This window comes from Osmerus eperlanus, chromosome 22 (assembly GCF_963692335.1).
Source record: "Osmerus eperlanus chromosome 22, fOsmEpe2.1, whole genome shotgun sequence".
NCBI lineage: Eukaryota > Metazoa > Chordata > Actinopteri > Osmeriformes > Osmeridae > Osmerus > Osmerus eperlanus.
Genome location: NC_085039.1, coordinates 819,002 through 845,013, shown reverse-complemented (window position 1 = coordinate 845,013; position 26,012 = coordinate 819,002). Strand labels below are relative to the sequence as shown.

Genomic DNA, 26,012 nt, shown 5'->3' with positions numbered 1-26,012 from the left:
ATTTTCTCAAGAGCAACTGCAAGGGTTCTAATGACGACACAGCTATTTCATGATTGGCCAGAATCACACGACAATAATTACAAAACACGTTTTGTAATTATTCTGAGACCTTCAGTTTCGCCAACGCTCAAATCCGAACCAAACTGTTTAATTGAATTAAAAATGTGTTGAAGAAAGGGTTTTAGTCCGCCTCTTCACTTACGGAAAAACTAAGTTTAATTATAAATAAAGTAAAGTAAGCAAACAGCGCTTGATTGGCCATGAATGACGTCAACGCAGCAAACCACGAGAAGCTGGAATGTCTGACTTTACAGAGCCGTTTTCAACTCCTCCCCGACTGCAAGCGGCTACTCTCGCCGGTCGTTTCATGCAGCCGCAGTCCATGTCGAATGCACCTCTTGATTCGTAGTACATTCCCCTGATCACCGGAATAGCTTGAGTTGTTTACATCCGGCTAGAAAGAAAGAGCTTGAAGGAAAAAGCTAGCTGCTCGAGCTACAATTTCGTAAACTATTCGAGTTTTTCACCACCAAAATGTCCAATATAGAGGTGTTCAGGGATTTTATCACTCAGCGATTAACAACGGCAGCTTTGGAGATATTCGCGGTCGCTGAAAAATCGTTTGCCGAGTTCGAAGAGGAGATTTCTCGTTCAAAGGAGGAGAGTGCGCGACTGCAACGGTTGTTGGACATTGTTATTCAACCTGAAATCAAGATTCACCGAGCAGGTTCGATATAATACCTACAGTTGATTATAATCTGCTGTGTTTATATTCATTATATCATATTTGATGTTGCACAGTCAGACCCAGATATCTTGTGTAAACATTTGGATAGATAAAATCAGAATGTAGTAAGTCTCGCTTCTTTTGTGAATGGACGATGTAGAGCTAGTAGTTTACCCCAGATATTCATCTGGCCCAGATCTTGCCCAGAGCCTCCATCAATTCTGGGCCAGATCCGTAAAACGGACTCGGGCCGGTGTCATTTGGCACAATGGGCCAATGTCGACACTGGGCCAGTTCCAAAACGGCTAAGGTTATTTCGGTTAAATTCCCCAACTATGTTAGTTAATGCACAGTTAGTTCTCTGTAAGGGAAAAAACTAAGATTTTCAAATACAAAACTTATTAATTTACAAACCAGAAGTGTAAATATGTGTACATTCTCAAAAATAAAACAATTATAATAACAAAAAACACTCATTTACTTTAAAATAATCTGGAATCATAAAAAAGTAGATCAGTTATATATAAAAGTATTACAAAAAATATATAATGTACATTTTGTAAAAATAATCCTATTTCAGGACTGTACAGCTCTAAATCACATGAAATCAAATCAAATGGATACAATAAGACAATTATTATAAGAGGAAGAAAACCATGTCCTAGTTTAATGATCCACTTTTTTGAACTAAAACCATTTTAATGATCTAATTTAACAATACTAATGAATTCACACATAAAACAGGACTGAACAACGAGTTAGACAGAAGACACAAACATTAACAGGATAATGCCTCCTTGGCCATGGTCCTGTCTTTGCGGCCGCCTCCCCGGTCAGATGCCAGGTTGAACCATCTTATGGCGTAAGAGTTCTGTTGAGGGAGATTGTCCATCACTTAATAAACTGTCACTTACAGATATTCTGAATGTTCCACTTATTCCAGCTAATTCTCCATTGTTTTGACAACTGCTTTAGATCAGATCAGATTCAACTTTATTGTCATTACTCAAGTACAGGTACAAGGCAACAAAATGCAGTTTAGGTCTAACCAGAAGTGCAATAGCAGAAAGTGCAGGATATACAGTGTAGTGCAATAAAGTATGGACAGAAGTTATCCGAAAATAGTGTAAAAGTGCAGTGGAAAGTGATTGCATATTACAGTTAGAATTACGGTGCAAAATGCAAATGTAAACAGTGGGTACTGTAAATAACAGTCGGCAGTGCAAATGAGCATAATCCAGTTAATTATTGTAGTGCAAGATGCGTAAGTAAACAGTTGTTACTGTAATAAAGTCAGTAGTGCAAATTGACATTCCAGTAGTGCAAATAACAAAGTGAAGGCAGATGTGAGGTAGGAGAGGAGAGTTAGCAGTATATGAGGGGAGTGGATCAACGGGGGTTCGAGTTCAGTAAAGAGACAGCTCTGGGGAAAAAAACTGTTCTTTAGTCTGCTAGTCCTGGTCCGGAGGCACCTGAAACGCCTGCCGGATGGCAGTAGAGAAAACAGTATTTTTTACTGTATTTTACAATACTTACTGATTAGCAGAGTTCTCGTGAGCATTTCTTTGAAGCATTTTTTGCCATTTACTCCTTTACAATTAATTTTTTTGGATTGTCAGAGAAGATCCTTGATAGTACATTCCAAGATATTGTCTTGATGTTCTGTCCTCCTACAGCACCAAGTGCAGCAATCTGACAAGATACAAAAGTTTTTTTGTTGATCAAAAGACAAAATATTTGCTACAATTATGCACAGTTTTGTTGGCTCATGAAATCAGGTCTAAAAATGTTGTTTAGTTTGTGGACTCTATGAAGTTTACAATTCTGCATCAAATGCTGGGTTTATCTGAACAGAACCCTGCACTCAACACCAGCTAAACAATATTAGCACGCAGTAAACTAAACAGCATTGGATGTCGCTTTAAAGGGGTGATTGACTGGGTTTTTTGGGTATTTCACACTGTTCCTTAGGGTCTCCGAATAGGGTATGTAACATTGGTTGGGTTGAAAATGGCCCGGGTGCTGTTCTATGCCCCCTGATAGATCCTCTGAAATTTTCCCGGGAAAAAACACTAGCTTTTCTCCTTTTTATGGTATGCTCATTAATATTTAGATGAGCTGCACGCTGATTGGTTGGTTTTCAACGAGTGAAGCTGGGGAGCAAAGACGCAACACGGCCAACAGCACTCACTGAAACACCGAAGGTGGAGACTTGAAATAAAAACGCAAATAAATCTATTGTGTCTACACAACACTGTTTTCAACAGATTGACTAGATATCATTTGAAACTAGAGAGGGTACAATTTCTGGGGAAATTGTAGGGTGTGCTTGCTTGCGTCGGTTGCAGATGGGTCCGTCCTCTAAGTTTTTCCCTTCTAGTGATATTTTCAAGCATTTAGCCTACTCATATTGCATATTTCATTAAGAACACCCTTTGAAACAGCTGCGAACCCCCTTTGAAACAAGCTACTGTAACAACGTTGTCACTGGCAGTATATTTCAGATGGAATCGCGATTCAAACAGTACCGTCTGCTAACTGAAAATATGCCCCCCAAAACGTAAATAAGATTGACATTAATGTAGGGGGAAATTGCTAATTCAAAATAGGTTTGCTAGAGGCAAGCTAGCTGCTGTTGCTCCACATTTCACTGATTGTTTGAAAGCGCCGGAAATGAGAATGTTTCTTTTGACATAAAGTTTAGCTGTGGAATTGAAGACAGTAGTACTGTCACAGTTGGTTTGAAACCACAGGTAATGAAAATTTCACCAACAAATCGTTTACTTATAATGTAATGTCATAATAAATCCTACAACGAAAATGTATTTGTGAGGACTGTTTATTTTAACGATTGAAAACAGATGCATCATAGACCACTGTAGTATGTGTTGCCCGGGCAACAGAGGCTAATGTCATGCTGATGCTTCAGTGAAATAGTAGACTACCGTTTCCGAAAGTAGATGTGGGCCTACTTCCTTAATAATATCAGCTAATATTGTACATTACATTTCACAATAGTGTTTCACATCACAAAGTAAAATGAGTAAATAGTTATCACCCTGGCCTCTTTGCTTGTGGCGTTTCTGCAGCTGCCTTGCAGTAAAGCTATAGTTAGCCTAGCTATCCCCCAAGTTTACAGATGCGAAACGAACGTTCTGCACGCGTGTTTTCGTGATGTTAGTGACGTAGTGACGTTAGTAACGTCAGTGACTGTGGCTAGCAAATTAGCCACCGTTAGCTTCACTTTTCGCCACAAAAACTTAACTTGAGCCTAAACCATGCAACGGAACGTAAATAAAAATACAAGCAACTCAATCGCTACCAAGACGAAACTTGACACCTAGGTTGTCTATGTAGGCCAAATATTGACGAAGATGTAGGGGGGCAAAAAGAAATACAAATAATAATAATATATATGTGAGAGAACAAAGGTTGTGCCCTTGCCGAAGGCAAAGCACACCCAATGATAACGTCAGTTGTTTCCACTTCTGTTGTCGAAGCAAACTGGATTGACTTAGGTGGGTAGAACGTTACATCTTATAGCAACCAAACTATATCGTGATTCAACTCAGCTTAAGTTAGCTAGCTCTAGACATCTTGCTGAAAAATAACCTGACAAAGATCTGGACAAGCATGCATCGTGAATTGTAGATTTACATAACAACACGGGTTATTTATTTGAATGAAAGTCAGGAACATGAAACAACGTTAGCCCCATTGCCAATAAACTAGGCTAAATCATCACACATTCTACCTATGCTCTTGCGTTAGCAAGCTAAACTAGTTTACAGTACATGCCTACAGTCTAGGTGTTTTCGCTATCTAGCTGTTCTTGCATTCCTTGCAAATCAGCATTAATAAAAAGCAGATGAGCTAGAGTCTAGCTAACATTGACTAGACGGGCATGGCTGATGTTTGTCTATACTGTAGCGTAGAAGATCCCTGTGCAGTTCGACCCTCGACACATTTGCGCGAACCATTTCACCAAGGACGGTTTTGAAAACCTGGGACAATGTAGCTAAAGCAGGATTTGCTATGAAGCTGTTGCTGAAAAGAGGTGCGTTCCGACCTTACGTTCATCACAACCGCAAGCTGTAGTATGATTTTGTCAGTAACAGTTATTAGCAATGCTAACGTATCCTGTATCTAGCACCTGCCTTTCTACAGTTCTTTCAAATAGATAATCTAGACAGGCGTCTAGATTAGCAATAGGCCAGACTGCTATTTGTTTTTTGGCAATTTTTTCGGAAGCTTCCCTTCTAATGCCGACTACAGCTAGTCTAGCTAGAGTCATTTGCTAAGTAAGCTAAATACGTTTCTAAATACGTAGAAAGCTGAATACGTTTCTAAACACATCAACATACTGATGTGTTTAGAAACGTATTTAGCTTTCTACCTATGCTAGATACAGCAGACGTTAGCATTGCTAATAACTGTTACCGACAAAATCATACCTACTTGCGGTTGCAATGAGCGTACGGTCGGAACAGCACATCTTTTCAGGTTCAGCTTCTTAGCAAATCCTGCTTGAAATTGTCCAAGGTTGTCAAAACTGTCTTGGGTGAAATGTTCAGAGCAAATGAATAATTGAGTGTCGAACTTCGCCGGGATCTTTTCATAGACAAACAGCAGCCATGCCTGTCGAATGTTTGGCTCCTTGGGAAGACTATGAGTGTTAGCCTTCCCTGTACAGCCTGGAACACAACGACCGTGGTCCATTTTCAATATCCTTGTTATACTTCAAAACGTTATTTTTTGTAATTGCTTAGAAGTAGCCTACACAGAGCAGCGCGCAGCTAAACTAGCATCGGAGATCTACGCTACCTCGGACTGGGCAAGAACACCAGTGAGTGGGCTGGTCTGGATGTAAATTTTGGGGCGTGACAAAGATACAGACCAGAGCCAAAAAAGGCGGTCCCCGGACTGACGTCAGTCCGGTGGCTTTGTTGAAAAGCTAGCGTTTTACAGCCACATTTTTTCAATTTGAGATTTGCATAGGAAAGAGGTGTCAATGGACTTTGAGGTTCACTGTATGTTCATTTTACCCACCGAACTGTCGTTATTCAACTATGACAAGGTAAAATCGTTTTTGCAATCAATCACCCCTTTAAAGGTGATGATGTAAAAAGACAATGAAGTTGTCGGCTCTATACCATGTTTTGTTTAGCATGAGAATTCCTTGAGTCTTTCAGCCACTCCTCCAACTCCTCCACTTCAAACATGGTGGCCAGTGGGAAACTCATACTTTCCGGCATCTCAGCCACTGGAGTTTCTGTACCCACTCTTGCAGCAAGACTGTTGACAGCAGCAGCAACTGTGTTCCAGCAGGGTCAGGATGTGCAGCTGAGCCGCTACAGAAACAATTAAAAGTGTTGTTACTTTTAGCTGTTACATGCTATTCCTGCTATCTGTCTATCTCTCTATATCTCTCTATCTATCTTATGGAGTATGATATAGTTTCAAAGACCACATAATGTAAGTACAAATATTTGTTCATGTTGACTCTGTGCTTCACGGAGACATGGCTGTGCGATTTGATCCCGGACACCGCATTACATCTGGCAGGCTTTCAACTCGTGAGAGCTGACCGGGACACTGCACTCTCCGGCAAAACCAAAGGCGATGGTATTTGTTTCTACATCAACAGTGGCTGGTGTGTAGATGTAACAGTGATTCTGCAACATTGTTCTCCGGATCTGGAATAATTTTTTATAAACTGTAAACCTTTTTACTCGCCAAGAGAATTTGCGTCACTCATTTTGGTCGGAGTCTACATGGCGCCGGGTCCACAGGTTAAAGAGGCCCAACGCATGCTCGCCGACCAGATTCTGAGTGTGGAGCAAGCAAACCCGGATTCCCTTGTTATCGTACTCGGCGACTTTAACAAAGGTTATCTCAGCCACGAACTCCCTAAATACAGACAATTCATCAAATGCCTAACCAGAGAAGAGAACACTTTGGATCACTGCTACACTACAGTCAGTAGAGCCTACCATGCCGTCCCTCGTGCAGCACTGGGTCACTCTGACCATACCATGGTCCATCTGATTCCTGCATACAGGCAGAAATTAAAGCTCTGTAAACCTGTTGTGAGGACATCAAAACAGTGGACCAGTGAGGCTATGGAGGATCTGCGGGCGTGCTTGGACTGTACTGACTGGGATATGTTCACGACTGCTACCAATAGTCTGGATGAACTCACAGAGGCTGTGACATCATACATCAGCTTCTGTGAGGACTGCTGTATTCCAACACGCACCAGGGTGAACTTCAACAACGACAAGCCCTGGTTCTCAGCAGAGCTCAGAAGGTTGAGGTCAGAGGAAGCATTTAGGAGTGGGGATAGAGACAGATTCAAGGAGTCGAAGAACAGGTTTAGCAAGGCGGTGAGAGAGGCTAAACGACTGTACTCAGAGAGACTGAAGTGCCAGTTCTCTGCTAACGACTCTGCTTCTGTCTGGAGAGGGCTCAGGCAGATTACCAACTACAAGCCCAGAGCCCCCCACTCCACTAACGACTCCCGCCTGGCCAACGACCTGAACGAGTTCTACTGTAGATTTGAAAGACAATTGGACTGTCCTGATCTACCCCCTCCCACCTAAGAGGCCTCCTCCCTCCCCCCCTCTACAGTGACGACTCTCTCCATTCTAGGGGTGTCACGATACCAAAAATTCAGTAGTCGGTGCCAATACCAGTAAAATAACACGATTCTCGATGCTGATTTCGATACCACGTTAAAAAAACGTTTTTCTAAGATTCCATGCACTTGAACTTCTTTATTAACCCGTAAAGGAGTAGCGTCGCACATATGTGATCGTTCGAATGCGGGTCTCACATATGCGATTTCAAACATTCCAACTGAATATTTTCCGATTGACAAAAACTATGCGACAAACGCTTTGGCTTCAAAATGTACTAATGAGAAGGCAAATTCAACCAATCCATCCGTCTGTCCGTAACGGAGTCGGAGAAGTATAATTCGGCATTAACAAGTAACACTAGCATGGTAGTAGAATTGCTACGAGTATTATGCTAGCTAATTTAGCCAGGAAGCTAACGAAAGCTAGCTAGCTACTGTACCGTTTCGGATAAATAACTTGTGCTGTGTGGACCGTCGGAAATATTTAGAACTCACGTCTAAAATACTTGAAAAATATCAAAATGTCATAACAATACATAAAAACATGTGCAATATAGCATAGAACAACATAATAAAGTGCAATTAATGCTTATAGTGCAACAAATACTGGAACACTGAATCGTATGCTGCCCCCATCAGTTCCGGAACCGATGCTGCTAACACTGGTCGTCGCTAACGGTGCCTACGGTGCTTCAAAAAAATGGGCATCGTCGGTGTTTTGACACTTTAGAACCGGAAGGTATCGGTAGTATCGGTTCTCGTGACATCCCTACTCCATTCAGGAGAGTGAAGTTAACAGACTTTTCAAGAGGCAGAACCCCCGCAAAGCAGCTGGGCCGGACTCTGTCTCTCCTGCCACCCTCAAGCACTGCGCTGACCAGCTGTCTCCGGTGTTTACCAACATCTTTAACACCTCCCTAGAGACATGCCATGTGCCAGCCTGTCTCAAGTCCTCCACCATCATCCCTGTGCCCAAAAAGCCAAGGCCAACAGGACTCAATGACTACAGACCCGTCGCCCTGACCTCTGTGGTTATGAAGTCTTTTGAGCGCCTTGTGCTGGCACACCTCAAATCCATCACCGACCCTTTCAGAGCCAACAGGTCGGTGGATGACGCCGTTAACATGGCCCTCCACTTCACCCTACAGCACCTGGACTCCCCAGCATCCTACGCCAGGATCCTGTTTGTGGATTTCAGCTCTGCCTTCAACACCATCATCCCCGCCCTGCTTCAGGACAAGCTCTCCCAGTTGAACGTGCCTGACTCCACCTGCAGGTGGATCACAGACTTCCTGTCTGACAGGATGCAGTGCGTTAAGCTGGGAACACAAGTCTCTGACTCCCGGTCCATCAGCACCGGATCTCCTCAGGGCTGCGTCCTTTCCCCTCTGCTCTTCTCCCTGTACACCAACAGTTGCACCTCCAGTCATCCGTCTGTCAAACTTCTGAAGTTTGCGGACGACACCACCCTCACTAGCCTCATCTCTGACAGGGACGAGTCTGATTATAGGTGGGAAGCTGACAACCTGGTGACTTGATGCAGCCAGAACAACTTAGAGCTCAATGCTCTTAAGACAGTGGAGATGGTTGTGGACTTCAGGAAGAATACAGCCCCACTCACCCCCATCACCCTGTGCGACTCCCCAGTCAACGCTGTGGAGTCCTTCCGCTTCCTGGGCACCATCCTCTCCCAGGACCTCAAGTGGGAACTTAACATCAGCTTTCTCACCAAGAAAGCACAACAGAGGATGTACTTCCTACGGCAGCTGAAGAAATTCAACCTGCCAAAGACAATGATGGTGCACTTCTACACAGCCATCATTGAGTCCATCCTCACCTCTTCCATCACCATCTGGTACGCTGCTGCCACTGCCAAGGACAAGAGCAGACTGCAGCGTATCATCCGCACTGCTGAGAAGGTGATCGGCTGCAATCTGCCTACCCTCGAGGACCTGCACACTTCGAGGACCCTGAGGCGAGCGAGGAAGATTGTGGCCGACCCCTCCCACCCTGGCCACTCCCTGTTCCAGCTACTCCCCTCCGGCAGAAGGCTGCGGTCCATCAGGACCAAAACCTCACGCCATAAGAACAGTTTCTTTCCATCTTCTACTGGCCTCTTCAACAAGGCCAAGGACTCCCATTGACATTCATTCATTATTTAACCCAGTATCTGATTGCACTATTGCACTATGTTGACCACTCATGCTGCTCATTCTTATTCTTATTTTTATATATATTTTATTTTATATTTAAATTGTTTTATTCTTAGATTGTTTAGTTCTTAGGAATAGTTAAACTTACTACCTTTACTTAATTTAAGATTCGTTTATGTTTAGTGTTTGCACCTCCCTGCCACAGTAAATTCCGTGTTTGTATAACATACATGACGAATAAACCGAATTCTGATTCTGATTAACCTCTTTTTATGGTCACAGTCTGTTTTAAAATGACTGTACCAGAGCAAGGAACAGATCCAGTGCCGGTCTTACCCAGTCTAAAGCTTGTAGGGCTGAACGATTTCGGAAAATAACATAATCGCAATTAATTTGCAATTGCGATTTAATATGTGATTATTATATGATGTAGGCCTATTATTAATATAGATATATACTAGCCTACGGATCTCCAGTCAGCAACATAACACACAAAGTTCAGAAAAACTAAGGAGAACATACCATCTATAGCCTACCTCCATAGAAAATATTTTGGTAAATCAAAGCTAAACTAGAAACGTATACGCTTTAGTTGCAGTTTCTTAACTACAGCTAGCTAGCTAGCTACCGTTTCGGAAAAATAACTTGCTCTGTGGAGACAGTCGGAAATATTTAGAACTCACGCATCTAAAGGTTAAATCTTAGAAGAAAAAGAAACATTGTCTGAACATTTCTGATCCAGTCAGTAGCCTAACAGAAACAGTATGGCACGGTCAGCCATAGTGATCCTACTGTTTGTGTATCACCGAGGGGCATCATATCTTTTGTGATGAACGCTGTTACTGCTTGAGTAATTTAGTAGTACATTAATATGGAGTTAGGCCTTGAAACATTTCGATCAGTGATCCTGTCGGGTATTATTAGGCTTATTTGACACACTGGTGTTCAGCATTTTAGCTATGCATCGTACATGGCTTTGTGGTGGGGTTTTTTGGGCCGAATTAGGTTGGTAGTGTTGCCCCGTGAGGTAGCAACGTTAGCCAGGCAAGTTTTGCACAATACTTTTTTAAAGGGCAAAATTGGCAAAGTGTCTGTAGTGTCAGGTTCTGTCGAGCCTGAGGCCATCGTACAGGTCAAGGTAAAGTGTAACGTGCAAAGTTGATCCTTCGTCTGCAAACTGCGTTACTCTCGCATGTCACGTGACCAAAGGTTGTGACAAAATCTTGTTTTGTCACAACGCGATATTATCGCAAATGCAATTAATCGTTCAGCCCTAAAAGCTAGGGACGAAAAGGTGGTCTTGGCAATCATCTGACAGCGGGGTGGCAGACATCCGGCACACAGGACTACTGTCAGAGTCTGTATCACCAAAAATGATCCTAACAAGCAAAGCAAAACAGCTAACAATCTGGTATGTGCAACATAAAAGCTAGTCATTGGCTCAATAATTATCCTAATTAAAAACATCATGCTACAGATTAAAATTAGCATTATTTCAAACTCGTTTTAGTACTTTCCAGGCTCATAATTTCTTTGAAAATAATAGCCCTAAATGTTTTCCATTCATTAATTGTCTGTCTTTGTAGTAGTTTGTATTGTTGTTATAGTCTGCCTTTCAACACGTAATTCGCTATCCCTGGCAATTGGATGCTGATTGACATTTAGTTTATCTTGTTAAAAGAAGCGTTTCTTTTGACCTATGGCAGCGCATTTTTTCAATCGAGGATATTTCCACAGTTCACCAATCAGTCCCAAATCACTACACCAGCGTCTGATACAGCGCCAGCGACGGAAGACAAGAGCATCATATTAGTTATCGTTTTAAGGTTTAGCATTGGGTTTGAGGCTTCCTGAACAAAATGTTATAAAAGTTGGGTTGCTGGGCCGCAGAGCCATAGAAAAAGATTCATATTGGCAATTAGGTTCCATAACAGATTTAGATAAGAGAAATGCCTCTGTTTTTGTTTAGCACTTAGCACTACCTTAGTATTCAGGATTATAGGGGCCAAAACTAAATAAATAAATACTTGGATAAATAAATAATTATATAACACAAAGCTTAAATAAATTACTAATTATTAGGGCTGTCCCCACTCAGTCGACTAGTCGATTTTCTGGTCGATATGCTCTTGGTCGACTAAGATTTTTTCAGTCAAGCTGCCGTATGGCATTGTGAGATCTGATTCCCGCTTGTGTCATCATTGCTGAATTAACTAAATGTTCTACAGAAATTGTAGATTATATTATTTAAGACAAATAAAGCAACTCTAAAAATATATAATTTAAAAGAAAAGGTGTTACTGTTTTCCCTTTCGTTAATCTGCGCTTTGTTTTGTTTTGGTATTTTGCACACGGCACGAACACAATTGGCTGCCGAACTACAAACTCTGCCATAGCCTACTTTGTCTGTGTTATTAGTCAAAATGGCAAATAAATCTGTGGTATGGCAGCATTTCATTAAAGTACATTTACATTTACAAAGTACCGGGTGACTCGAAAAACGTTGAATGCAAACTCTGCCAACAACGGTTTATTTTTCATAGTTCGACGTCGAATATGATGTAGCCTACCACCTGAAAAACGTAAGTTGGCATCGTCGTAAGTTAAAAAAACAAAAAACAAATTTCGATTAGTCGATTTTCAGACGTTTTAGTCTTGGTTTTAGTCTTGGTCGACCAAAGAAAATCTTAGTCGGGGACAGCCCTACTAATTATATAATGAAATTCCTAATTGACATATAAAATATATAAATTACAAATTAAATGAGACACTAAATATATAAATGTTACATGTATTTGTGTGTATATATATATATATTTACGTTTTAATGTGTTCACATTTATTTATTTATACTTACATTTATTTATTTATCCTTACATTTATCCACGGTGTAACTTGCTGCAGCAAAATAAATCCGTCGTCTACGTCACCAAGTAAAGGTGCGGGTTAAAGCCTCTGATTGGTGGTTCAACTTGAATCAACTGCTTTTGACTCATTCAAGATGGCAGCACCTAGTGTGGATTCAATGAATGAAATATTGCATGCTACAGTGGTCGAAATGTTGTCGGTAGCTGAAGAGATGGAGGCAACTGCCAATTGTGGGCGAATTGTGGGGTGGGCGAATCTATCTCAAGACCGATAGTATCGATACCAACGTTGGTATCAGTAGCCTATTGATTGATACTGGCGTGATAAGATCGATACTTAAGTTTCAATTTCTGTTCTCTACATTCAGTACACATTTACATTTAGTCATTTAGCAGATGCTCTTATCCAGAGCGACTTACAGTAAGTACAGGGACATTCCCCCGAGGCAAGTAGGGTGAAGTGCCTTGCCCAAGGACACAACGTCAGTTGGCATGACCGGGAATCGAACTGGCAACCTTTGGATTACTAGCCCGATTCCCTCACCGCTCAGCCACCTGACAAATACACAATTCCCTTTACATCATAGTGGTTGTAACTTGTGCAAACGCCGTCTAACTTCGCTCAAGCTCACTTTGCCCCTCCCCTGCTAGGCTGTGAGTTGTTGCCGGCGTGTACGTGCAGTAACACGACTCAGCGGCACACACTAACAGTATTTTTGACAAAACTCTTTGTCCTGTGTTTTATTATGATCATTATCACGAACAAGTAATTAAAGGAAAAATCATTAAATGAATATGTAAATTCAAATTGTAAATTTTAATTCACATTTTCATATTGATGTTGCATTCACAATTATGAGGCATTGCGCCCTCGACCCGAAAGTAGATAAACTGCTTTTCTAAGTAAAAAGTAATATTGCAAATCAGCAGTATTGGCAGGGGCGCCGTATGGCCCTGTATTTACTCCTTGGTATCGGATCAATACCACATTTTGCAGTATCGCACAGCTGCAGAGTGAGGCGATAGAGGATCCATCGAAGAGAGCTTGATCGACTGGTTGAGCCTGCCTGGTGTGTAATACTGTTCATTCACCAATCAGAGGCTTAAACCCGCCTCCTGACTTGGTGACCTAGACGACGGATTTATTTTGCTGCAGCAAGTTACACTGTGGATAAATGTAAGGATAAATAAATAAATGTAAGTATAAATAAATAAATGTGAACACATTAAAACGTATATATATATACACACAAATACATGTAACATTTATATATTTAGTGTCTCATTTAATTTGTAATTTATATATTTTGTATGTCAATTAAGCATTTCATTATATAATTAGTCATTTATTTAAGCTTTGTGTTATATAATTATTTATTTATCCAAGTATTTATTTATTTAGTTTTGGCCCCTATAATCCTCCATACCTTAGTAGCTAACAGCGCAGTTCCTACTGTGACGTAGTTGATTCAATTTCATTTTCATTTATATAGCACACTTTTAAAACAACAACAGAATCATTTAGCCATTTAAGGAACAATCGTCCAGGCATAAGATGAAGTTCCCAAATTGCCGTTTATTAAACACACGGTACACAGGCTACTAGTAAGCCAAACAGCTGTTTGGCCCTAGCCCACGCTAAATAAAATAAAGGTAGCCCACAAAACAATAGTGAACGTCTCTTGTGAAACCCAGACGTAACAGAAAGAACAGACGCTAAACCTGGTCTAAACTTCGAATGCGCCATCCCCCCTCAATGCACTTTCCCCGACCACCAAGATGCCCGGCATTCGAACATTCCGGGCATTCCCGTGATTGGAAGACAGCAGGTTGATTGGCATGTCGGACCCCGTGAACAGTACTGGTAAACAACCAACTAACAGCCTAACATATAACACACGTCTTTCTGTGTGGGTCGCTACACTATTTTTGTACTTTAACTGCTAAGATTCCTTGATGAAATGCCTTATCAATCTATTCTATCTAATACCATTTCACCAACATACCATCATGCGCTGCAAGAGAAGCCGTGTGTTGGTGAACCCCGTCTGTCTCTGGTCCATGTTAAAACTGTCCGCCGTGAAATGGTCAGTGGCGCAGAGGCGGCTGTTGGAGTTTATCCGAAGCTTTCCATGAGCGTGGCTCTTCACAAAATCTATCCACCTATTTTTCCTTTCATTATCAACAGGGAACTTAACCCTCGTGCTGCCTTCGGGTCACATGACCCAAAGGTTCATAACGAACCATCGTTGTGTTTACCCAATTTTACCCAATACAAAAACAAATACAAATAATTTTCTTTTAACCATTCCAATGTGGGGGGTCTGAGACAGCCCGACAGTTAAAAGAAAATGCTTCACTTTGTTTTTGTATGAGGTAAATTTGTCGCAATACGACGGTGGGTCACAATGACTGATGGGTCAGAATGACCCGAAGATAACACAAGGGTTAAATGGCGTTGCAGCGCAGCTGGAGTTCTTGTATCCAGGGAAGATGCAGTTGTGGGTGTTGGGAGACATCATGAAGCTAGCTAGCTAGCTGATGTAAGCTACAATAACAGTACAGCAGGAGAAGCCATTCAGTGATCTGATGTAGATGGGGCGAAATGACGTAGATAGGGCATTTTTTGGCTCCGCCCATTAAAACTTGATCTGAAAACGGAAGAGAAACTGTTCTTCGGTCTAACTCCACATTTCAGTGCGACAAAGTTTTAGCGCTTTGCACATGCTTTCAGGAACTCATTTCACACGTATATAATGTACTTAAAACAAAAACATGGAATTTACTTTACAGGATCTTTAACATGTTTAACCATTTATTAAACACATCCTGGATATAAAAAGAACAAAAATGAAATCACATTTCTAGTGATAAAAAATTAAAAAGTAATAGTCAGCAAAACAATTGACTTTTAACCTCAAACATGACGTGCTCTCTTCCCTGCTGACAGCCATCTCTGCACTGAACTCTGTCCTGCTGAAACCTCTGGTCCCTCAATCCTAATATATAAAAGCTTCCATAGCATTTCATCAGTATGATACTAAGTACCCAAGTCGACACCATTCTTCTGCTGCAGTTCAATAGCCTGGGGGAACGAGGCAAACGGCTGGCCCGTCTTAATTACGTGATATGCGGTTGTTATAAGTCGTGCAATAACACGATGGGCATCTACATTTAAATTCCTGACCAGCATGGTCAGCGACCTGGAAGATGGATTGTCAACCATCCGCTTAGCTGTCAAGCAAACCAGGTGCCTGTCTGCTAGCATGGCTGGTCAGGGATTGTTTTTGAAAATTGTCGGTGCCTGTGTAAAAAGATCCACTTTTGTCTGCTTTAGACGGGAACATACGACAGACGACACAGTGCATCTTCGTTCCATAAAAAAAAGTTGCTTCTGTTTGAGCTCGTAGCTCTACTTTGCTGCCATCTTCACTTTATTGTCTCGCGCCAGTTGTTAAAAAATGTATCGAGATTAGAGAATTACAATTTGACAACCACTCGTCACTCACTACTCAACTCTTGATTTGCCAACTGTGCGCCCCACAAGCTGCAAAGTTATTTATGCATTTAGCAGATAGCAAAACATATGAAGGATGTTAACTTTTACAATGCAATTTTTTTTTTCAATCAATAATTTGCAGTGGCCCGATCGGCCAGTGAGTTGCTAGTTTAACTGTCCCGACGTTACTTTTTACTGGCCCCGGGCCATCGGGCCATCGTTATTGTTGAGCCCTGTCATCAGCAATCATATGAATAATTTACGCTTCTTAGATGCCAGGCTAACATTCTAAAATGTTTTGCTTTTCTTAACAGATGTATTTTCCGTATAAATCCAGATAAGGGGACCAAAGTGGAGAAGGGATCCAAGAAGGCGGTCAATGCCAAAGTTCTCTCCCTGATCCAAAAGATTTCAGATTATGAATGGAGGGAGTAGGAAACTGTAGTTTATAGGATGAGGCTAAATGTGATTTTAAAATTTATTGTAGCTATGTTTCTGTTAAAGAGCATGACCTATGCTATATGTTGTGCACACGACTTGTTTTAAATAAACACGTTAAATCGTGATATCTTGTTTTGGTTTTATTGTATTTTAAGGCTGAAGTGTTTTATTCGGGTACATTTCCAAAATTATACCACAGTTTCCAAACTATAGGATATATTACTATAGTAATACTGAAATACTCTGTGGAAAATATATATTTCATTAAATGAAGCAGTTATTACTGTTTTTAAAGATGGTCAGTGACCTTAACATGTCATTTCCAGATTATGAAAGAGAGAAAACCCTATTTTGTTATGTTTACTTAGTTTTAGGGGAACATATTTTTGTTGTTAATGTGTGTTATAACATGGGTTTATAATGTTAATGTACACAACTTGCATATATTTTTTTTTACAATTACAATTCGTTTTTTTCTAAATATCTGGTTCATTCAGGATAATATTACACATTTAAAATGTGTTTAATTAATAAAAGTAATATTTACCGGCAAAGAACAGCATGTAATGTAACAGTTGAATTTTTGGGGGGGATTAACATTGATTAGCCGTAAAATAAATTGTGATTTTCCAGTACCAAATATCTTGGAAAATTACAATTTATTTTACGGCTAATCAATGTTAATCAATAAAAAATAATCTACTGTAATTTAATGTTTTTTTTCTGGCATCCCAGCTGCCAGATGGTTTTTTTTTTACCAGAAGGACAAATGAAACATCAAAGGGCCCATGAATTGTCACGCCCGTGTGTGATTGTGTGTCTTGGGTTTTTATAATCCATGAGAAAGGGGGGGTATCTTTCTGAAGGTGAATCCTTGGTCAGTTAATCCAGCTGGAAGTCATCCTGAGATTCGCGTATTTGCAGGTAGACGCCCTTTCCAGCCGGACCGCTCAAAATATGGGAATTTATATTCCCATCCTGCCTTAAAATCTTCGCCGTCCAATCACCTATTTTATTTCTGAAAACTGCCAGATACTCATACATGACAACATAAGCTAAAAGCACATCTAATTTGGTTAAGGAGTCAGGTGGCTGAGCGGTTAAGGAAGCGGGCTAGTAATCTGAAGGTTGCCAGTTCGATTCCCGGCCGTGCCAAATGACGTTATGTCCTTGGGCAAGGCACTTCACCCTACTTGCCTCGGGGAGAATGTCCCTGTACTTACTGTAGGTCGCTCTGGATAAGAGCGTCTGCTAAATGACTAAATGACTAAATGTTAAGGGGTTACTGGGCGTGAATTAATTCATGTATCGTCGTCATCATCGAGGGTTAAGGAAATTTTTCAAATGTTAAATCATAAATAATTATAAATGTAAAAAAGTATCAGAATCTGTTCCTAAAATGGGCCAGTTCCGTATAATGACACTGAGAATGCGTACTTGTACTTGCACTTGTACCAAATCTGGAACAGATCCGCAAAACGGATGCGACTGTTACGCGGATCGGCCGGAACTTAGCCGGATCCGACCCGGAGTCAGTTGCTATCTGGGTGATTATGTACTAGTAGCACCAATTGTCCCTAGCTAGCTATCTGAGTGATTATCCACCAGATTAGCAGGCCTCATAACCTCTTTGAGACAAGCGAACTAACGTCCAGTACAGTAGAGCTAAAATCAAAAGAAAAGATCTACAATGTTCAATCCCTGGTTTAGGCAAGGATTGAATGGAGAATAGGTTATGATATAATTACTCGAGTGATATATTAAAAAGTGTTAATCTATCAGTCTTTAAGGTTGTAATTAATCTTCTAACTAGTAGCCCTCTTATGCACACATGCGTAGAATGCAGTCAATTGTCTATGAACCAAACGTTTAATAAACCAAAATACATTCATTTGTCCAAAGCTACATACATATGGCAAAGTAACCACATCTTAGTGCCCAGGCATGGTGAACAATAATAATAGTCCAGTGGCATGCAAAGGTTTTGGCATCCATGGTCAAAATTTCGGTTGCTATAAATAGCTAAGCGAGTAAAAGATGACCTGATTTCCAAAAGGCATAAAGTTAAAGATCATGACACATTTCTTTCATATTATTTTTTTTCACAGTTTTAAAATAACAGGAAAAGGGCCTACATTTTGTGCACCCTGCATGTTCAGTTTTCAGTAACACCCCCTATATTCAGTCAATAGGGTCAACAAGAGATTTCTCCACAGCAAACAGGTTCCAATCATAGTTCAGAGTGTAGATGATGCTTGTGGCCTGCAGACACTAATTGAAAGCAGTGGTGTCACTGTTGATAAAGAATTGAAACCAAAGGAGATCTGGCATCAGTCCTGGATAGGGAAGTGGATACAAAAATGTAATGAACCTACTTCTATGAATCTGAATCTGCTATGAATAATTACAAACGTCACGTATAAGCTTCTCAGAAGGCAGATAAATGTTCAGACAAGTCATGACATCAGAACTACCAGTTATATAATGTGCTGTAAACAATAGTGGTGGTGAAATTGACTGTGAAGTCTTAATATCTGGGTTGGGTGGAGTGTTCCCTATTTGGACACCATCCCATAGACCCCATGCTGATATCGCCATCTACATACTTTAGTTTTAATTGGTCTCTTTAGCTGTCAATCTAGGTTGCAGAATAATGAAGCAGGCCAGATCTAACTGTTGTCTTGCCTCTCCTTCCCCCCAGATGTGCAGCAGCTCTCTCTCCCGGAGACCCCACAGATTAAAGAGGAACAGGAGCTGTGGACCAGTCAGGAGGAAGAGCAGCTCCAAGGACTGCAGTCTGAAACTACAGACTCCATGTTCACTTCTTCCAGTGTGAAACATGACTCTGATCAGGAGGGCTTTTCTGAATGTTCACATCTTGACAAAACTGTTAAAGTGGAGAACAGAGAAGGAGACTCTCTACCCACCAACACAACTGAGGAGCAAATCAAAGCAGAGCCTGATGGACAAGACTATACAGCGCCAGAACCAGGCAGTGACTCTCAGCCCCTCTCTGTTGTAGCTCCAGACTGTCCTACAGCTCAGAGTTTGGAGGAGGAGGAGCTGCTTTTTCAGAACAGAACACAAAACAATGAGGCTCTGCCAAGGGAAAATATGCCACAGAGACGTCACACAGGAAAAACAATACATCAGTGTCAACAATGTAACAACACTTTTAGTCAGAAAAGTAATTTGGTTTCTCATATGAGGACACACACAGAAGGGACATTTTATCAATGTCAACAATGTAACAAACGGTATTCTCAAAAGGGTCATCTGGTTATTCATATGAGGACACACACAGGAGAGAAACCATATAAATGTCAGGAATGTAGCAAACTATTTGGTCGAAGTGGTACTCTGGCTGAACACATGAGGACACACACAAGAGAGAAACCTTATCAATGTCAGGAATGTAACAAAAGATTTTGTATTAAGTCAGATTTGGTTGTGCACATGAGGACACACACAGGAGAGAAACCATATCAATGTCAGGAATGTAGCAAACTATTTGCTCGAAGTGGTACTCTAGCTGAACACATGAGGACACACACAAGAGAGAAACCTTATCAATGTCAGGAATGTAGCAAACTATTTGCTCGAAGTGGTACTCTGGCTGAGCACATGAGGACACACACAGGAGAAAAACCTTTTCAATGTCAGGAATGTAGCAAACAATTTGCTCGAAGTGGTACTCTGGCTGAACACATGAGAACACACACAGGAGAGAAACCATATCAGTGTCATCAATGTAACAAATCGTTTCATCGTCCGTCTGTTTTCGTTGAACACATGAGGAAACATACAGGAGAGAAACCTTTTCAATGTCAGGAATGTAGCAAACTATTTGCCCGAAGTGGTTCTCTGGCTGAACACATGAAGAAACACAGGTGAAAAACCGTATCAATGTCAACAATGTAATAGATCTTTTGCTGTGAGGCTGAGGCCTATACTATGAAGCTCTTCTCCTGTCTGGCCCCCCACTGGTGGAATCATCTCACTACCTCCATCAGAGATACTGACTGTCTCTCCACCTTCAAGAAAAGGCTAAAGACGCACTTGTTCCTGGAGTACAACGGCATTTAGGAAAGATCAGATGTTAGTTGATTTCCTCCAGGAACACAATGACTCCTATTGAGGGACCTGTTGGTTATTTGTACTGATTTAACTACTTGTACTCGCTGTGAATTATATTATTGTTGCTTGCTTTCCTCCAGCACACTCTAGCACATGGGTCCCCAAACTACGGCCCACCAGCGCATTTGGACCAGCCCTCTGAACAATGCCAGACTTTTTTATTTTTTATTTAAAAAATTAAAATAAATCTGTTTACACTGATTAGTATGCATAAGTAAGTAAATGTTTTGATTTTAATAGCAATGAATATAAAAAATCAAATCAGTTTACACTGATTAATATGCATAAGTAAGTAAATGATTTGATTTCAATAGCAATGAATATGAAAAAAGGTCATTACGATAGTAATAATGCTCTTTTAATAGGCTATATATCCCTTGATATGTACGGATGTATGGTGCATAACAAAATAATAAACTAATCTAGCATAATTAATACATTTAAAATCATAATAAAATCTGAACAATAATACTGGTAGTCACTCCAGCCCATGTAATCTTCTGTTACAGACCGACCCGGCCCCACATTAAAGAAAGGAAATATTATCTGGCCCTCGCAGACAAAAAGTTTGGGGACCCCTGCTCTAGCACTTTCGAGGATCATGTTGTTTAATCGTAACTTGTTTAACTACATGCTCTTCTGGTTCTACCCATTGGCTCTCATTTGCTTTTCACAATGTATGCTTCATGTTTTAGCTACCCACATTGTTTTGGGGCTATCTCGTTGTTTATGATCATGGACCTATGCTCCTTTTGCTCTTTCTTGTAAGTCGCTTTGGATAAAAGCGTCTGCTAAATGTAAATGTATGAAGCAAGTTCAATATACCTGGTATATATTGTAGTTGGCTGTCTTCACTAAGCTTAACAACAGCAAACTATAACATTACACAAGTATAATTTTAAAAATATAATTACGGCTATTAGCAACACCATTGCTTTTGCCAAAAGCAAAAAGGCAAAAAGTTAACATGAGGACCCACACGAGAGAGAAGCCCTACAGCTGTGACCTCTGTGATCGAACCTTTAGCCAGGCTGGCAATTTCAGAGCTCACTGCAGGACCCACACAGGAGAGAAACCCTACTGCTGCCCACACTGTGACTATCTATGTGAAACAAATAGCAAATTAAACATTCACCTGCGTATCCACAATAGAGAAACTTCAAAGCAGTGATGTCTGGGGCCAAGCTGTCCCAGCAGTCACCACCTGAGAGAACTTCTATATGACCCACGGCTGGAAGAACTACTGGCCTACACCTACTGGGACAGCACATGCATTAACACCAGTTCTACAGTCCAACATGACAGGACACAGGGAAGATACTTTACCCCTGTAGTGATGTAGGAAAGCTGTGTCATACTGCATAGAATGTTGGTAAAACTATGACACTTTCAAATTTTAAACTACATGGATTTGTTTTGTTAAAAGTTGCTGGTAATGTTATTACAGGAGCTCTTGAAGGACATGTGTGTTGTTCTAAACACACCCTGAAAATGTATTAGCATTTCCAGGGACACCAGACTTGGTGGTTCTGATGCAGAGGGTTACTGTGTCTCACAAAGGGATCACTTGCTTTTGGTTTTCAGACTGTACTGATTATATTTCAGATGACACTGACTCCTGAATATGTTCAATCTGTCTATATTGACTTGGATCACCTACATACTGTTGTATACTATTCATGCTGTACTTTCTATATACAGAATTGATTCACGTTGATAGTGTTGTCTTCATAATCACTCGGTTTCAGTCTGTTGGCTTTGTTGAATTAGATAAATGCAAAGCCCTTTTGTAAGAATGTTTGTAAAGGTGATATACAAATACATTTGTGACCTACTCTCTCTGTCTTAGTTGAACAATGATTTGTGATGATTCACCTACATTGGGAAGAATTTTTCCAAGATACTTGTCAGCATGGAAAGGAAGTTTGTACATTTAAGTTACAATTGTGAGTATGATCCTGACATTGGAATTGAAAACAAATAGCTATTTTGGTGAAAATTCAATAAAACAACATATAGTCAGGCATAGGGTTGCACGATATTGACAAAATGTGATATTGCGATAATCAGCATGAATATTGTGACATCGATATTCATTTCGATATTCTTAAACATGTATAAAAACACAAAAGATACGGGAAAACACATCAAAATAGATTAATAGAATATCAAAACAAGTTTTCGTACATACAACACAAGGGTTTATTTAAACTGACAGTACAACCTGAATAAATAAAGACCATGTCTACAAAACACCGCCTTTCTGCACTGTTCGTATAACTGCGGGATAGCTACCTGTGAGAAATAAGTGCGGGATGGGATTGGTATCTTTTATCCAGTTCATTCAGAAGCTTCTTGAAGCCTTCTTATCATGTCTTTGGCCAAATAGTATGTTACAGCATTGGTGATTTCGTTATGTCTCTTGGAGCTCTTGTCGTAGCCTACTTAGTACTACTAGCAAAAGCACTCACTAGCAATGTTTTCTTTGCTAGCTCTGGCGTATTAACTGTGTCAGATTTTTTATGGGATATTACTGTGCACTCATCGTACAGTGTCTTTTGGTGGGTTTTTGATGTGAGAAAAAAGGTTGGTTGCATTGCCTCTTACTCGCTGTACCATACGGCACATTTACATAGTAGTACTTCCACGCTGGAGAGGAGGCATTATTTTTGGCTACTAACGTTTCCTCTTCAATCTCCATAATTTAGTCGTCTCCCTGAGCCACACTCATATTCTTACTTTTCTGTCTCTTCTTTCCTTTTTCCTGTCTCTATCTCCCTCTTCTGCTGTCGAAGTGTGCATGTGTGACAGGGCAACTGGCCAATGAAATATGCGGGCTCTAAATTGATCACAACACACAGCCCCCAGCGCATCTCTCCACAAAATAAACATAATATCGTATACTTTTCGGGAAATTTTCGATTTTGATATTGCACAACGTGATATTCCAAAAACGATATTGAGTCGATATATCGTGCACTAGTGCCCTAGTCAGGCAGCACATTCACAAGTTAACAAGCTAGTTCTTTCTCTGTATTGATGTATTTAACTACTTATTCATAAATTAACAAATACAATTGTGTTCAACTGCCAATTTAGCTAATTGTTGCTAAAATATTATATTTATTAATTTTTCTTTTATGGTTGAAAGGGTTATGAGACAGTTTCTAACCTCAACGTTTTCATAATGCTTTTAGGTTAGGCTAACATTTTATTTAGAAATACCTCCTATGAGTTAAATATATGCAATACCTGTGTAGTGCCAGTCAAATAGATTGAATACAAATTGACATGCATAAATTACATAAATATCTAGGCTATGATGCAATTGAAAGAAGAAGGATTCCTGGTGGAATCTTTAATTTGCCATTTTTGTTGTGCACATGAGGCACATGATGACGAAGCTTCCCTCTTCTCATGCATAACACACACACACGCAGACCTTCTTGCCGTGAGGCAACAGTGTTAACCTCACCTCTCAAGTAAACCTTTCACATTCTTCAATCGATTAAAAAGGTTGATCATTATCTACTCAATCATATTACTAGGCTATATGTTGGTTTATAAACTTGGTGAAGGTCCACAATGTGTCACAGCCTTCACATACTGACTGTGTGTGGTTTGGTTTCGCAGCCTAGTGTCTCCAGGTTTGAACATAACACTTTCCCATTTCCCAATATGCCTCATCCAGTCCTATCACCAGAGGGTGTTATAGTCCAACACGAGGCCCCTAACCCCTCACCAGAGGGTGCCATAGTCCAACACTGTTGCTGGTTATCTTCTGGGCTATACCACACAGGAAGCGCAGGAACATCACGTATGGCGTATGGGCTGAAAGGAGCAGTCATTGACAAACAGTTTGCTCACAAGGGTAATCTGGTTGGACACATAAGGAGGCACACAGGAGAGAAACCTTATCAGTGTCAGAAATGTAACAAACTATTTGCTCAAAGTAGTAATCTGGTTGAACACATGAGGACACACAGTAAAGAAACTGTATAAGTGTCAACCATGTAACATGAGGACACACAGGAGAGGAAGCTCCTGTGATATACCTGTGATATCTAGTAGTTACCTGGCTTCACTAAGCCTAACCAGGGTTTCTCCTGGCTCAGAATGAACCTTTGAGGAGTGATATGAAGCATGATCGCTCACCGGTTCTGTTAAACGTTCGTGTGGGCTCACAACGAGTATGTGTGTGCGGCGCTGACCGGCTTTCGGGCCAGCCCCTCAACTGTCTCGCCTATGACCCAAGTCACGCTCTGGGTCTCACGGTTTCCATAGGTTGCGTGCGCGGAGATCACACGTTTAGTTTTGGGTTGGCTAGAGACTCCCTTGCGAGAATCCAACTACACCCAACCAACCGGTGTCGCAACGTCACTGGGCTTTTAATATAACATTAAGGGATCTTTTATAGCAGCATTAATGTTTTTGGCCTTTTATGACATTATAATTTATCGATCCCTTATATGCTTTCCTTATCTAGGTCATGCAGGGCACCTGTTCCTATGCACAGGAAACCTAGAGACTACTTCTCCAAATTTGGACAATGGACATGACGCATGTAGCCAACTGTCACGTATACTTCTATGTGGTCAGTCTCTAACATATCCTGTGTTCTAAGAAACCTATAGCTCCCTGTGTTCTCTCTATGCAAGACGTTTTCTAACCACATCCTATGCAGGCAGTTTCTAATAAATCCTACGCAAAAAAATTCTAGCTGTCATACAGAGGCCTCCTGTCTGAAACTTTACACAAGACGTTTTAACACATCCTATCTAAAATGCACATCAGCAAGCAGTTTCGGATCCATAACAGAATGGAAAAGAGTTCTAAAACATATTGCAAGCTATTGCTAATCCATCCTGTCTAAATACACATATGGAAGCAATTTCTAACACATCCTATGCAAATACACATTTTATCTAGTAAGCATTTGTATTCATTATTTCTCCAAGGAGCATTCAAACGAAGGATCCTTAAGGATCCTTTGACAGTTCCATTATGGAAGAAATCTATGCATGTTCTATTTCTGACCATTTGATAAACAAAAATTGATATCTTTCTTGAATAAACAAAACCACAAACAAAACCATTAGAGCTGGCTCTGCTACAGCTGGTCGGAGATGGAGAGAGAGAGAGTGGTAGGGGTGAATGAGCAAGGGAAACCTTAACTATACGTTGACTTAGTACAAGAGTGTGTGTATGCGTGCGTGTGAGAGAGTTACTTCCTGATAGGATGAATCTTTCTGTCAGAAGGCAGGCCAGAAGGAGGCACGACAATGAAAAAGGGTTCACTTTGTTTTAATAGACGAGCTCGGATCATGTGAGTGCAGAGTGGTCAGCATGAGTGGGGCAACAGGTCTCCCAGACGTTCTATATACATTAGCTGGGCATGTTCAAACATAGACTGTACAGAATCGTTTCCTTACATGGTCTAGCATGGTCAGTACATTGATACGGTAGAACAGGCAAACAGGTGATGGCATCGTAACTCATGTAAGCTCTGTTTATACATGTTTCCTCCTTCCTGTCTCCCAAGAGTCTG

The 26,012-nt window shown here is 40.7% G+C and overlaps 1 pseudogene; it reads left to right on the top strand.

Annotated features, from left to right (window-relative positions):
- The first annotated feature begins 304 nt into the window (after positions 1 to 304).
- Positions 305 to 22,299, top strand: LOC134008506 (gastrula zinc finger protein XlCGF57.1-like; annotated as a pseudogene).
- The last annotated feature ends 3,713 nt before the right edge of the window (positions 22,300 to 26,012 follow it).